Source organism: Vulpes lagopus, chromosome 4, assembly GCF_018345385.1.
Source record: "Vulpes lagopus strain Blue_001 chromosome 4, ASM1834538v1, whole genome shotgun sequence".
In the NCBI taxonomy this organism is placed as follows: domain Eukaryota; kingdom Metazoa; phylum Chordata; class Mammalia; order Carnivora; family Canidae; genus Vulpes; species Vulpes lagopus.
Window position 1 is genome coordinate 77,697,601 of NC_054827.1, and position 16,707 is coordinate 77,714,307.

At 36.9% G+C, this 16,707-nt stretch overlaps 1 non-coding gene across 1 annotated transcript; it reads left to right on the forward strand.

The window, feature by feature from the left end:
• Positions 1-7,102: 7,102 nt before the first annotated feature.
• On the forward strand, positions 7,103-7,206 carry LOC121490201. Its single transcript, XR_005987534.1, has one exon. It is a non-coding gene; the product is annotated as a U6 spliceosomal RNA (small nuclear RNA).
• Positions 7,207-16,707: the final 9,501 nt, after the last annotated feature.

Below are 16,707 nucleotides of genomic sequence, written 5' to 3' on the forward strand. Positions count from 1 at the left end.
ACATCTAATGCTGCTATAGCTGTGTAGACTTCCTTTCTGTATATTTTTTCAATAGCAAAATCTGTTCAAATATATGCGTATATTGCAGGTAGAGGGTTGAAAGAGATGGTTTCCAAATTTACAAAGAAAGAATATAAACACATTTAAACAAGGCGGGTTTTGGGAACTGTAGTTTTTACTTCTCTGATTCTAACCAAATGATAATTACATTTCCCCTAAAATAAAAAAGAGAGGGCTATAGAATTGAACTCTAGCAAAGCATTTAGGTTGTGTGGATTCTTTTATTACACTGTAAATATTTTGCATATGTCTAGAGCAAGCACCAGTAAAGAGGCCATATTGGTAACTCATCACTCTTAAACACAACAGCTGTGTGTATTTGGAAAGATTAAGAACTAGATTGTTCAGTAATTCTGGGAGCCTGTTTACCAAGCTCTAAGACGGCTAGCAAGACTCTTATTGTTTACTTGATATGACGTACTTGTTTTTCATTAAATATTAAATATTTAACACTTCATGGTTTAAAATTTTAAACAGAAAGCATTCTCCCTAATTTTGAGGAGAATTAAAGGAGAACTATTTCTAAGGCTGTAATTTTAATTCTTTAGAGTGACCAATAATATCCCACATACAATTTGATGCTTGATCATCTTTTTTTAATCAATGATGACTCATTACATGTATACACACACATATTTTAGTATTAAAATTTATTTTCTTGATTATTCCCTGTAATTGTTCAGGAGGTACTATTTCTGTTTTATAGACAAAGTTATAAATATTCAAGTATCGTGCACAAGCTAAAAATCACATGAGAGTAGAATAAGTAGCAGAACATGATTAATTTTGTATTTACAGATCAGTGAGCCCCAAGCATCTTTGTTTCTGGGCTGTTTTTCTGGTGAGATGTTTGCTGTGTTTCCTGATGGAGAGACTCCAAATGCACATTTTATACTAATATAAGTTGAAGGCAGAATAAATTGTTAGTGAGAATGATCACCTCTTCCAAATAAAATCCAAGATTCAAAAACAAACATAATTAAGATTCATATAATTCTGGAACATCAGGATAGAGAAAACTGATAAAATAATAAACAAAGTAAAGTTTGTTAGTGACTTTTCTGATTTCTGTGGTTCACTGTATATCATGTTTATTTTGCTAAACAACTTTGGAAAACTTACTAACCAGCAGAAAAATGTAAATTATAGATCTGACTCATTGAAGTAACATAAATTAACATTATCCATGTAGTAAATTTTAATAAAACCCATTTTAAATTGGAACAGATAAGCCCATTTGGAAACTGCTGTCAATTATTCAACCAACAAGGACACTGAACATCTATTTTTAGTCCATCAGTGGTCTAGGCTGACGAAGAGATATGAGAGAGAAAATGAAATGTTCTTTGCTTTCAAAGGACTTATAATCTAGTTCTTAGTGACAATTTTGTTTCACATTGGTAGATAAAAGCTTTAGTTGTACCTTGATATTCTTTTTTTTATAATAAATTTATTTTTATTGGTGTTCAATTTTCCAACATACCCAATAACACCCAGTGCTTAAGAGAACTAAAATCTGTCAGAATCACATGGTATGTACAATACCATGTACATACTGAAAATGTTTCCTGTAAACCGTGTCTTTATTGTGTTCAGTGAATGAAGATTCTATATACCTGTTTGAAACACCTCAATGTGGAAGAAGCCTTGACCAATTAGGTGACCTCTGAGAACTCTTCACCTTCAGAAAAGAAAAATAATACTGGTTCTGCCTCCTGGTGCTGGCAAGAAACACATGAGATAATGAATATGCAAGTGCACATCGAAGATTTCCAAAGTATCAAAGAGCCAAGCATTTATTTTTTTTATTTTTATTTTTTTAATTTTTATTTATTTATGATAGGCACACAGCGAGAGAGAGAGGCAGAGACATAGGCAGAGGGAGAAGCAGGCTCCATGCACCGGGAGCCTGACGTGGGACTCGATCCCGGGTCTCCAGGATCGCGCCCTGGGCCAAAGGCAGGCGCTAAACCGCTGCGCCACCCAGGGATCCCGAGCCAAGCATTTAAATGAAGCAATTAAGCTTTAGGAAAGAACTTAAAATTTATTTTTTTAAAAAATAAAATTTGAGTATTTATTCAACCTTGTTGGACATTGTGTGCCCAATCATCTCTCCTATTTTCTACCCAGTCTAAACTTCTTTCTCTTGATTTTTTTTTTTTTTTAAGATTTTATTTTTAAGGGCAGCCCGGGTGGCTCAGTGGTTTAGCACTGCCTTCAGCTCAGGGCCTGATCCTGGAGACCCGGGATCAAGTCCCACGTCGGGCTCCCTGTGTGGAGCCTGCTTCTCGCTCTGCCTGTGTCTCTGCCTGTCTCTCTCTCTCTCTCTCTGTGTGTGTGTCTCTCATGAATAAATAAATAAAAATCTTTAAAATAAAAAAAAAAGAAAAACAGTTAAAAAGAAAAAAGATTTTATTTTTAAGTAATCTCTACACTCAATGGGGGGCTCAAACTCACAAGTCACTTGCTCCACCGACTGAGCCAGCCAGGTGCCCATCTCTTGATGTTCTTTAGAAGGAAGAATGTCAATCATTTTTCTGGTGTCAAGTTTTTGATAATAATTACCTAAAGACTATTATTAGTCTATTAGATGTCTTGTACATAATTCCTTTTTTTTTTAAAAGATTTTATTTACTTATTCATTTTAGAGAGAGAGAGAGCAAATGAGGGCAGGAGAGGCAGAGGGAGAGGGAGAGAATCTCAAGCAGACTCTGCACTCGCAGAGCCCCAGGAGGGGCTCTATCTCATAACCCTGAGACCACACCTGAGCAGAAATCAAGAGTCTAACACCTAACTGACTAGGCCATCCAGGAACCTCAGATTTCTTGTATGTAACTTTGACTCAAGGTCATTATACTGAGTATCAACAGTACTTCAATAATTATTTATTGAAGGTAAATAAAATTCAATTCAAATTCAAGGTACAATTTTCTGTGCCAGACATAGAAAGAAACCCAAAAATGTAAATATAATGGGGCACCTGAGAGGTTCAGTCAGTTAAGCATCTGGCTTCAGCTCAGGTCATGATCTCAGGGTCCTGGGATAGAGCCCCACATTGGGCTCCCTAGTTCAGTGGGGAGCCTGCTTCTCCTTCTCCTGCTGCCATTCCTCTTGCTTGTGCTCTCTGGCTTGCACTCTCTCTGTCATATAAATAATTAAATCTTGAAAAAAGAAAACAACCATAAGTATTAACCTAGATTTCATGTCTCGCTGCTTACTATTTAGAATAATTTCATAAATTCTATAAAGTTGCATTTGTATTGTTGAGATGTACCTGAAAGTGCAACTAAACTATACTTTCATCATTGATAACAGAATGTGATCTGTAAGGAAAATAGTTTTGAGTTTGCTCATTGTTTATATGCCATGAAAAAACAATTTACTAAACACAGAGAAAAGTATTTTGGTGAAAATAGATATAAAAATAAAGTAGCCTGCATTAGTGAAATTATCTACTGAAGTCAAAATATGGGGAATAATTCAGTTTTAGGACCTTGAAGATGGGAGAATAGCTTTTTCTGATTCAGTTTAAAAATTGCATAATATAAAAGTTAATAACAATTGCGTAAAATTATGAGAGCCAAACAGGAATATCCATGGTTTTGCGTAAATATGTTCAACCGTCACCATTTTAAAAGATAAATGTCTTCAGATATTTCGTATACCTAATACCCATAGCTTTAGAGTGCTTGCTGTAATAGCTAAAATAATGACAAATGAGGATTAGACTTCTAAGTAAAAATAAAGGGCAAAATACTTGTATTCATGTTTTCTTCCTTTCTATAATCTCATCAAAATGAGAGATAAGCTGTTTAAAAAGAACAAACTCATAAGAACGAAGAGAGCAGAAGAGAATACAATAAAGTTTTAGAAAGTAAACAGCAGACACAGGAGTATTAACTACCTATTAAACTTTAGAAAGCAACTGTAGGAAAAGTCAAGAAACTAATTTACAGTTCAGATTTCCTAACGCCTCCAAATTTTTGGCAATGGGTACTTTTGGACTGTGAGGCTATCAGCAGGAGAGTGAGGGGAAAGTGTTTATAGAGTATAATTAGACACCTCCCCAGAGCTCTTCCCCTAATCTGAATGATGGATCTATTATGCAGGTAGATAGATAATGGCAGGTTTATTCTAGAGAACGTCTTTGACAACAGGGTACTAGGCAAAATCAAAGCTAGGGGGGTAAAAAACAGTGGAATTCAAGTGACCTTTGACTTATGGAATTCTAAGAACAACTATTTTGTCTTCCTGCACTTGGTTCCTGTAATGCCTGCTTCCAACCTCTACTCCTTAGGCCTAGGAATGGCGAAGTCACCTCTAGGGAGTGTGATTCTAGAAAATCTAAAAATCCTGACACCAGGGTTCTTTCAATGAAACAGACCACCCAAAACACCAAGACCAAAGTCCCCCATCAACATACTACGCCTAGAGGTACCCAGAGCTCCCCATAGCTGTCTAATCCCTCTACTCTTAGAAAACCAAACGTCATTGGGTATCTGAGGAGAGCCTCTGTGTGAACGACAAAGATGGAAACAAGGAGATAGAAGCCAACACTGAAGAGATGAACATAGGGGAGGGGAGAAAACAGAAATGCTATCTTTCATATCCCAAAGAGATGAGAGAGTATACTGTATCCACAGCATGATTATCATGTATCTAAAGAGAACAAAAAAAGAGCTCCTAAAAATTCAAAATATGAGAGCAGACATTTTTTGAAAAAAATAATAAAAGGGCTGAAATATAGTTGAGGGGTGCCTGGGTGGCTCAGTGAAGTACCTGACTCTTGGATTCAGCTGGAACAGCGTCAGGCTCCACTATCAGCATAGTCTGCTTGAGATTCTCTCTCTCTCTCTCTCTGCACCTCCCCCTTCTTGTGCACACATGCTCTCTAAAATAAACAAACACATCTTTAAAAAAAATAGTTGAGGGGCAGCCCTCGTGCCCCGGCAGTTTAACGCCGCCTTCACCCAGGGCGTGATCCTGTCTGGGATCAAGTCCCATGTCAGGCTCCCTGGAGGGGCCTGCTTCTTCCTCTGCCTGTGTCTCTGCCTCTCTCTGTGTGTCTCTCATGAATAAATAAATAAAATCTATTTTATTTAGATAAAGAAGATGTCTCTGACATCTTCTGACAGAGATTTAGATGTCTCTGTCACAGAGATCCCTCTTTCAGTAGAGCAAAAAAGACAATGAGAGGATAACAAGACAGAAGATTTAGAAATCAGAGGACTAAAGGAACAGTCCAGGAGGCCCCATCTGAGTAACTGTAGAAAGGGAGACAAGAGGAAATGGATAAAAGAAAATTATCAAATAAGTAAATCAAGAACATTTTGCATTGAAAGATATGAGTTTCCAAATTAAAAGGGACTAAAAAGTGCCCAGAGCAAAGGTTTCTGAATATTTCAGTGTTCTTGGGGGTGGGGGGGGACAGAGGGAAGGGTACTTTTGGGCCATATTTCTGGGTAATATGTTTATACTGCTTCTTGATTTTGCAGAATTAGGCATTATTTGACCTCCTAACATGGAAGATGTGGATTTAGTATTGTTTTGCCACTACTCCTTCCTATCTATCACTCTTCTCATCCTCACATCCACATCCTATAATTATATTGTAGTTTTGTTTAAATCATATTCAATATTTACATTGTTGTGACAACGTAAAACTGTTCACAGCTGAGCCATGTAGTATTTTATCCTTTTTCTTTCCTGTATAACCTTCTCTTTTTCTTATTCTTTGTTTCTTTACTTGCAAAATAAGGAAGTTCATGGTTTGACCCATTTCAGATAGAGTCAACATTGTCTTTAAGAAATAGTCCCCTCCTCCAATCTGTTGTGCTTGCTTCTGAGTTACCCTCATTCTCAGGCAAACCCTTCGAGCAAGCAGGCTCTAAGCACCTTCAAACTGGCAGTGCAGAAAAACCTCAGCAGATAAAGGGGATCTTTTTCTCAACAACTCTACTAAGAGAATCAATCTCTTGCTCAAGAGGATGTGCTACTCTTCCTGTTCTCCTGCGTCACCACTTTAGCTAGGGGTGGAGTCAAGTTTTATCTGAGTCTCAGGGATTGAGAATAAGGCAGTCTCAGCAAACAAGACAGGCTGAGAAAAATTTTAATGCATTTTACATCTTCTTCTGTAATTATATAACATAGTTCGAACTCAAAAAGTCCTAGAATTTTATAGGCTGGAAAGGACAAGAGTAAGTGATACCTCTGGGCTGAGGAAACATTATACAAATCAAGTTTTCAAGTTTAAAATTGTCCAGGGAATAATAGCATTATGATTTTAGATTAATTCAGAGATTTTGTACTGATATTCAAGTAGCAGAAATTAATAAAGTTAAGACAAAAATGAATTTGTGGCATCTTTTAATTTCACAAATACGTTTTATTCTTGTTTTTAAGTAGGCTCCATGCTTAGCATGAGTCAGACACTCAACCAACTGAGCCACCCAGGGGCCCCACAAATATGTATTTATTCCATTCAACTGATCTTTTAAATGTAGGATTTAATATAATTTTTGATGAGTACTATGACCTCCAGAACCTATTAAGTGAGGCAACAAGTGACTATATGAATTAATATTTATACTACTCTACCCACTGTGTGAGATTTTAGCCAAACAATTTTGGTTTCTTTTTTTTCTTTTCTTTCTTTTCTTTTCTTTTCTTTTTTTTTTTTCCCCCCCTTTTAGGAGCAGAGGGAGAGAGAATCTTAAGCAGTTTCCATGCCCGTGTGCCAGAGCCCAACCCAGGCTCACTCTCAGGACCCTGAGAGAGCATGACCTGAGCTGAAATCAAGGGTCCAACACTCAACCAACAGAGCCATCCAGTTTACCCACAATTTTGGTCATGCCTAAGGAGGCAAGGCAATCATTTTCCCTTCTTTTTTGATAATAGATATCTTTTAGCCAATTAAAAGTCCTTAGCTGTATGTCAAATTTTTTGCACTACAATAGGATCAAGAATGTTGACTGGAAAAAAAACAAAACAAAAAACAAAACAACAAAAAATGTAACAGCAGAATTTCAAAAGTAATGAACAGGTGCTCATTTCCGCAGCACAAATAATAAAATTGAAACAATAGAGAGATTAGCATGACCCCTGCACAAGGATGACATGCAAATTCATGAAATGTTCTGTGTATAGATAAAAATATAAATAAAATGAACAGCTCCATAATTTACATAGCCTCTTAATAGTGCTTTCCACCAATCTTTAGCGTCACTGTATTTATATTTTTTTATGATTCTTTCACTAATCTCTTTGCAGTGTGGCCATATTTATATCTAAGCTTACAAGTAAATATGTTCATTATGCATTTATTTATCAGTGTTAGAGGACTATAATCATCACTTTTAGTTTATGACAATATGACCTTGCCATTTGCAAATAATGATAATGACAAGAGTTAACAGTAAGTCTCACAAAACCCCTACGAGTTAGACACTATCATTATTCCCAGTACAGTGATGAGGAGACTGAAAAAGAAGACAGAAACTTACTGAAGGCAATACTACTAGACGGTAAGAGCCCAGCTGGTCCAAACCCAAAGCCTACACCAGGTAATAAACCATAAGACAGGATCGGCAAGGTTGTGACAGGCTGCCTACTTTCAATAATACCTGAAAAAGACAGACACCAAGCTGCATTTTGTAGGGCATACATACAAGCCAAGAGGCCTCTAATTTGACAGAAAGGGTCATATGGTGGTGTTTGTAAGTCGAAGAAACTACTCCTGGAGTCCATCTGCTTAGAACTCTAAGTACAGAAATGGTAAAAAAAGAAGTTGGTACGGAACGGAGCCCCCCGTGGAGAACACTTCTTACAATTCCAGAGAAAGAGAATGTTGTATTAGTGTGCTAGCACTCATTCTCTCCTGCTATCCCACCTTCCCTCCCAAACTTTACTCTTTAAAAATTTTTCTTAAAATATTTTATCATCATATGCAAAAGGTACAGAACATCATGTACAAATGATTCAACTTCTAACATTTTGCCCTACTAGCTAATTTTGTTTTTTTTTAATTGTGTAACAGCTTAAATAGTATATAGAACATACCTGTATGACTTACAGAATAATAAAACGAATACTTATATACTGTCCAGCAAACCTGAAAAATAAAGCATTACTCCTTAACAGCCATCTGTGTTTTTGCCTCTCTAACGTTGAGAGTTTGAATACAGAGTTCTAAGCTGAAATAATTTTACCTCAGAATTTTGAAGGCACTGTTCCATTCCTGTTTGGATTCCAGTGTTGCTGTTCAGACATCTAATGCAATTCTGCTTCTCTAGTCTTTGTGTGTTAAACCTGCTTTTCACCCTCTACAATCAGAGGCTCTTTGCCCCAGTGTTTTGAAATCTTACAATGATGTATCTTGTTGTGGGTTTATTTTTATCCATGTGTTGAATACTCTCTGAGCCTTTTCAATCTGGAAATTCCTTAACTTCTGCTCTATGAAATACTATTATATTACTTTTTTGCTGTTTGTCTACACTCCCTACTCTTCCTTGAATTTTGGATATGATGGGCTGGTGTCTTAACTTTCTTTTATTTTTTCTTATTTTTTATCTCTTTGCCTTTATGCTCAACTTTTGGGAGATTTTCTTAATTCTAAATTTAGGCCCTTCTAATATCTATTATGTTTACAATTTTCAGTGGCTCCTGTGAGATAGTATATTGATCTCTCCGCCTCTGGTCCTTGGCAGAGAACTGCTTAGGAAATTGAGAAGAACACCAGGAGCATCCTTTATTCTAATGAGGTGGCTCCAAGTGGGCTCCTGGATGGGAGCTGGTCACCAGAAAAACTAAGCTATGATTATAAGCTTGACATTTTCAGCCCTACTCCCACTTTTCTAGAGATGAGAAGGAAACTAGAAATGCAGTTAATAATTGATGTTTACATGAGGAGGCCTCCATAAAATCCCAATAATATGGTGGGATATTCATCTAGGCTGATGAATACATCCATACCAGAAGGTGACATACTGCAAAATTCCACAGGGACAGAAGCTCTTGCCCTCAAAACTGTCCCAGACCTCCCTCTATGTTATCTCTTCGTCTGGCTCTTCATCTGTATCCTTAACCTGGGGGGGGAGGCATGGGAACTTCCGATTTATAGCCAAATCTGACAAAAGGTGTGGGTACCTTGGGGACCCACTATTTGTGGTTAGCAGCTGAAGTGGGGAGCAGTCCTGTGGGGCTGACCCCTTACCTGCCGAGTCTAATACTATCTCAAGGTAGATGATGTCAGAATGGAGTCAAGTTGCAGGGCACCCAGCTGGTGTCATGGAAAATTATGTGGTTTTGGGGAAAATCTGTATACATCTCATGACCAGAAATGTCAGAAATGACACAGAAGTGCTCTGTGTGAGTAGTAAAGGAGAAAGGCTTTGGAGGGAAAACCTGGGTGGTTTTTCTTATGCAGTTCCATTTTCCTGTCCTTTTAATAAAGCATTTTATTTTTCCTTTACCTTTACAGCTGCGTGATCTTATCACTCTGAATATATAAAATAACCTTAAAATTTTTTTTCTCCTCTTCACATGGTCTGTTTTCTTGAAATGCTTTTTTCTGTCTGTTTTACGTTTTTTTTTATATTCCTCAACATTGCAACAGTGATCCCTGGCTGCTCGATCTCATTTAAGAATGAGGCATTCAGCAGATGCTTGGAGTTCCATGTGCGTGCGTGGGCTTACCGACCGCAAGCATACCTCAAGGTGTTTTGGGTTAAACCATTTCACTCATCAAATCCTGGTATCTGTGCCTATGGGTGCTTGTGAGAAAGCTGGAAGATTCCCCAGGAGAGATTCTTTCTTTATCCTTCCTTGCCAGTAAAACCTGATTGCTAATGTTTCAGAGCCAGGAGGCTGGAGGAGGAACAGCGGTATCTCCATAGTCAGTATGTCAACATTTCATTTAACTGGTTCAGTTTTTATCGTGATAGTCAGCTCTGCCCTCAACTGTGCCCTGAGACCTGTAGTCCAGAAACACTGGGTACCCTCTCTGGGGAACAGACCTCCAGTGCCCTGCTGAAGGAGAAAAATGCCAACCCCCTAGCTATAGGAGTCTCTAATTCTTCAACATCGAGTCAATCCTCCTTTTTTAGCTCCACCTTTATTCCCACTTCCAAAATTATCAGATACTGCCCTGCTGAGCTGTTTGTGGGTTTTGAGGTATAGACTGGGTTACTTTTTATACTTTCTCATAATGTCATTTTAGAGTAGGAAGCTTCTCAAATTCTGGTAAATCCATCTAGTTTCAGATTCCTAGTTAGACTTCCCATTCTTTTGTTCTTGTTAACAAACCTTTATTTTTGCTCTTGATGTTTGACAAGTTTAGGAATGGATTTCATTTATCTTGCTTGGAACTCCTTACATCCCTGAATGTGAAGATTTGTATCTTTTACAGTCCCAGCATATATTCAGCTACACTTAAATATATATATTTATATATTTAATTTATGTGTTATATATATTAAATATAAATATTTATATCTTCTACCAGCAGTTTTAATGTACATATCACTTTGCAGAATTCTGGAAAATTACTTTAATCATCTAGCCTACTAATTCACTCTTCAAGCTGTGTTTATAAACTGCTTTTAAATTATATGTAGAGTTTCTAACTCTAATTATTATATATCTTATTTCTAGAATTTCTATTTAGTTTTTTAAGCATATTAAACATGCTGATATCCTATTAAACATGTCATATATCCCATGACCTATAATTTCTGTATCAATGGCCTTTGATTTTTGTTGTGATGATGATACTGTTTTCTTGTTTTTGTTTTTCCTACTAGTAGTGGATTGTTTTGTTCTAGGTTTTGAGATTTTTCATTCTGTATTCCTGTTCCTTGGAAATTTATTTGTGAGAACTCTCTGAGACCTGGATTTAAAACACCTACATTTTCTTCTATCCATTCTACCCAGGAACACTCCCAACCTAGGACCACATTAATGGAAATGTTTAGTTTGGGCATTTTGAGCCATACACAGAGTATCAATTCTAACCCTAAACTCAGGTTGACAGCTAGCTTAAGGTTAAATATTATCAAGATTTCCTACCCTCATCCAGAGTTAATGCAAAGGGAGCCAAGTTTCTTTCTTATTTCCTTTTTTTCTTAGTTATCGCATTGGGAGATTTTTACTGTTGTCGAGTGAGGGTCTTAAGAATTTCTATACCAGGGCAGCCCTGGTGGCTCGGCAGTTTAGTGCCACCTTCGGCCCGGGGTGTGATCCTGGAGACCTGGGATGGAGTCCCATGTCAGCCTCCCTGCATGGAGCCTGCTTCTCCCTCTGTGTCTCTGCCTCTCTCTCTCTCTCTCTCTCTCTCTCTCTTTTTCTGTGTGTCTCTCATGAATGAATGAATGAATGAATGAATAAATCAATCAATCAATCTTTTTTTTTAAAAAGAATTTCTATACCAAATGGATCCTCAAGTTTATCTTTTATCACTTATATTAAGTCACTAAATCTAAAGCTGTACAGACCCTCTAGAATTCGATCATGGTCTGCCATGCACTTCTTCCCAGGGTTGAGAAAATTTACTAATGCCTTGTTCTGCGACATGGCCCTCTTCCATAGTTCACGTTTTCGTGAATCAGATCATGAGTTGTAAGGAAACCGGAGATGATCTCTAACTTTAACAGGCTTATCTCAAAATGACACATAAAACATCTAAATACACACAAAAATACATAAAGAAGTTACATTAAAATTTAAATGTATGACTACTTATTAAGCATAAAGGAGAGAAAGATGCTGCTGACTGGTGGGAAAGGAAGCCTATGGCACAAGGTGAACATACACAGGCAACTATGGCAGTGTACCCAGCCTGACTGTCCTCATTTACCCCTCAGCTGCACGCTGACGAAACATTCACTCCCCGTTTGGCAGCTGGAACATTTTTAGCAGCCGTGGAGTCCAGACATGCACACATTTAGCTCCTCAATGCTGCTCCTGATTGACAGTCCCTAAAATGGAAATCTCTGGAAATTTGGTCATTTAGAGTCTAATGTTTCATCAGAAAGAATTAAAAAGCAAAGTGTATTGTTCCTTTTCCCAGCCAATGTTATTCAACTGCATTCTTCTACCTTACAGCATTAAAATTGCATGGTGCTAAGCATGGATTTTTCCACCAAATGAGGAAATCCTAACTCTAATGTTAGTTGCTTTTTCAATGACCCCCAAGTGGTAAGGAACAGAATCACCATCTTTGGAGGCATAAGACTGTAGTTAGCTGCTACAGAAAACAACCTAATAGAAGAGTTGGACTTATTAGATGAAAAGGGGGCATTAATTTTTTGTTTTTCTTTTTTTTGCTTGATACAACTTAGCGGAGGAACACAAATTTGTAGGTGTGATCTCCTGGCCATGTGCCTGACACATCACATACTTGACAAAATCACCCAAATTCTCTTCCTATTCCCCTTCCCTAGCACACTTTTCTGTCTCCATCTTCAATTCATGTGTGTCTGTGTGTGTATAACTTGATATTGTGTACAAGTATCGTTTACATGCAAACGCAAAAGGCCAACTGTAAGAAACACATGGAGAAAAGTAAGAGTTCTACTAGAAATCAAATGTAATGTAAAAAGCAGGAACCTTCAAAATACCAACATTTAAGAAGATAAAAGGAGAAGAGCATTCCATGGACATTTCATATTCTACCCTTAAGGTTGGGGGAAGGCTCTAGAAAATAGGATCTGAAATAAATGCGGTTTTCCAGCAAGTGCTTACAAAATGCTGTGACTTTATAGCATAAAAAAAAAAAGAAAGAAAAAATTCTGCATTTCAGTTCTAATTAGTCACATGTCCCAAGCTTTCTTCCTTTCCCTGTATAAAATGGTGATAATTTTAATAATCCCAGAATCACTAGAGTAAACATATTTAAAATGAAAAGTATTATTATTATTACCATTAAGCTCAGTTTCCTTTGATATAAAACCAATGAGTTTTAAACTAGTGACTTTGACGAAAATTTTGGCTACTCTACAAGAAAATCATCTACAAATGTTGGGGGTGATGTGCCAGTATACCTAAACAAAGAACTTTTGGAGCGCCTGGGTGGCTCAATGATTTAAGCATCTGCCTTAAGCTCAGGTTATGATTTCAGAGTGTTGGGATCAAGCCCCGCATTGGGCTCCCTGGTTGGCTGGGCAGGGTAGGGCCGATGGGCGGGGGGGCGTTGCTTCTCCCTCTGCCCCTTCCCCCCTCCTATGTTCTTTCTCACTCTCTCTCAAATAAATTTTTAAAAAATTGTTAAAAAATACAATAAAGAATAAAGATTTTTTCCCCCATTTTTCAGGTAATTTTATAGGAGATGTATAGATGGAAATAAACAGTTTAATGCCTATCTAAAAATGTGATAGAATACTACGAATATTGGGTTTTGGTCTACCTCCAATTCATAGTTCAAGTAATTAATAGTCGAAATGAAAATATCTTGTATATTTCTAATTAAAGGTGATAATTGCTTAACAAATGTGTTCTGAATAATTTCTTCATTGCCAGTTCAGCACATGCAACATTCTGTATGTGTTGCTTGTGTTTGCATGCTGCTATCAGTGATGCTTGCTCCAAGGCCACAGCCAAGCATTTATTATCTCCCAGGCATGTACAGAGACTACAATCTGAAGGTCATGCATATCTGTGCAATGACAAAAAATTTTGTGATTTCATGCGTAATTTACAAGCATGAAATGGAACTTAAATGCATTATGTAATATTTTGGAGGTTTAAAATGTTGCTATTTCTGTTAGCACTTGTTATTGGGGATGTTGTATTAAGTTTCAAAATAGCTCAGTTTGAGTTATCTTCAAGACAAACACACTTTGTCCTTCAACAATGAAAACAACCCAATGTCATTATAATTAAATATTGCTATGTTTATAATACTTTTTATGTTAATCATGTGCTGGCCAGCTGATAGTCAACTGGCTGGTATATCAGTATCGGGACGCCAAGAACAAAATTTCATAAAGCCTTTACCTCTCAATGAAAACAATGTTTTTTTTTAATCAATTAAGAATGGATGGGGGAGTAGAATTTAAACATCAGGAATTTGTAATTCAAATAAATCTTTTTTTTTTTTGTAATTCAAATAAATCTTATCTTTAGTTCTTTCCTCTGAGGTATAAAATTATCATTAATAACCATTATTGTTGATACTAAGGAAGACTGCATCTTGGCAGTCGTCTTGTTTATAAACTAGATTCCAGATTCACATATCCTATGTCCAATATTCTCAACTATAACCCAAAAAGCTGTCTAAAAACGGTTAAACAAAAAGGTTTTAACAGGTCAAGTTCTATGTGCCTTCCAGTGGATACAGAGGTGTGTTTTGTCAGTGGTATGCTAGAGCTGGCCCAGCCTGATTCATGAGAGCCAACTATGAGCAAGTCTTTGCAACTCCACTTTCAATAATGTCATATTAATAGTTCAAAATCAGCTATGGTAGGAGTATTTGTATCACAGAAATAGGAATACACTGTGAGTCAGGTCTTTTTACCCTGAAGAGCCAGCCATTAAACCTTTACTAGCACATCACTATTTGGGGAAGCAGGGGAGGAAAGGAAAATGGATTGTAGAAAGGCAATGGAATTTTAGTTGCTAGTCAGATTAGAATTGGAAAATATTACTCAACATGTTGTGTATTTGAAGAGTATTTTCATCTTTCGTGAGATCAATTAGTTTTGGAAATTGGAAGCAGCCTACTAGGAATTTTAAGTTATGGGAAGTCCTGAGGAATCTAGTGTAATTATAAAAGGGATATATAATACAATCAAATGAATATCTAATCAAGTACCTTAGTTCTAGTCTGCTCCAGGTTATTCCAATTTGAAACAAAAAGAGTCTTCCCTAGAACCTCAGCCAAACTTGACAGGAAGGCTTAAAAGACTTTCAAATGTAGTGTTTAAGTTGGTGTACTCTGGAAATTAAATGCACATACATAGGAAGGGACCAGTTTATTATGTCATTTATATAATAATTATATTTGCTTTGTACAGCCAATTTAAGCCAGTTTCTACTTCAGAGCAAAGGAAACAAAGTTCTAAGATGTTTTAATTTGACCCAATTGAGTTCCACAGTGAACTTTACAAAGAAAAACTCATTGTTATTATAGCTCACCTTCGATATGTAACTTAATGATGTACAAAATATAGAACCAGTTATTTTGATTATATGAATCTATAGGGCATCCTACTTATAATTATTTACAAGTAATAAACATATGTATATTCAAATATGTGAAGCATTATGATATCCTATTCTCGGAACTAACATTTTGTTATTAATCAATATGCCACATTGCCTTTCTTGGATTATTTTTTCTCCATGTACTCTATATATCACACTATATACCTTTCTCACTGTTCTTATACTATCTATATTCGTCCACTGCAATGTGGAGGCCTATGAAGGCAAGTGTCTATCTCTGATTGGCACATGACAGATAATGAATCTTTGCTGAATAAACTAATGAATTGATTGGTACAGTAGATCCAAGGACTGAACGTTTTCAGGATTCTACTCGAAATTTCACAGTTACCATTAAAATCAGAAACAGAGACAAGTGGATCCCTGGGTGGCTCAGTGGTTTAGCGCCTGCATTCGGCCCAGGGCATGACCCTGGAGTCCCGGGATCGAGTCCCGCATCGGGCTCCCTGCATGGAGCCTGCTTCTCCCTCTGCTTATGTCTCTGCCTCTCTCTTTCTGTGTCTCTCATGAATAAATAAATAAAATCTTAAAAAAAAAAAACCAGGATGCACTAACGATTAAAATCAGAAAGAGAGACGATGCACATACAAAACTGGCATAAAAAACGTTACTCATTTGTACCTAGTTTAATAACCATTAAAAGTGTGTTTCAGATGTTATAACCTACTATAAATAATTAAGAAAATACTTTGCTAGTAGTTTAGCTAATAAGAAATGGTAACTTCCCTCAAAGTCAAATGAGGTTGCCATTAAATAACCTGATTTTAAGGAGTAAACTCAGTCATTGCTAAAAACCCCAGAGAAGCCGCTTCTCAACAGTGCAATGAAATAAGATGGTTTTCCTTCCCCATTTTGGAGATCCACATGCTTAATAAGAATTTCTTTTAAAATATATTTTTTATGTATTTTTAAAAAGATTTTTACTTATTTATTCATGAGAGAGACAGAGAGACAGACAGACACAGGCAGAGGGAGAGGCAGGCTCCCTGCAGGGAGCCTGATGCAGGACTCAATCAGGAATCTCCAGGATCACAACCTGCAGATGCTCAACTGCTGAGCCACCCAGGTGTCCCTTAAAATATATATATTATTATTTGTTATATTATATATATATTATATATATTATTATTATTTGTTTACATATATATTTAAGATTTTATTTATTTGTTCATAGAGAGACAGAGAGAGAGAGAGAGAGAGGCAGAGACACAGGCAGAGGGAGAAGCAGGCTCCATGGAGGAAGCCTGACGTGGGACTCAATCCCAGGCCTCCAGGATCACACACCCCAGGCTGCAGACGGCGCTAAACCACTGCATCACCCATGGGAGCTGCCCTAAAATACATTTTTTAAAGGTTTCATTTATTATTTACTTGAGAGAAAGAGGAAATCATTTTTATTTCCATTTATTTATTTTAAAGATTTATTTA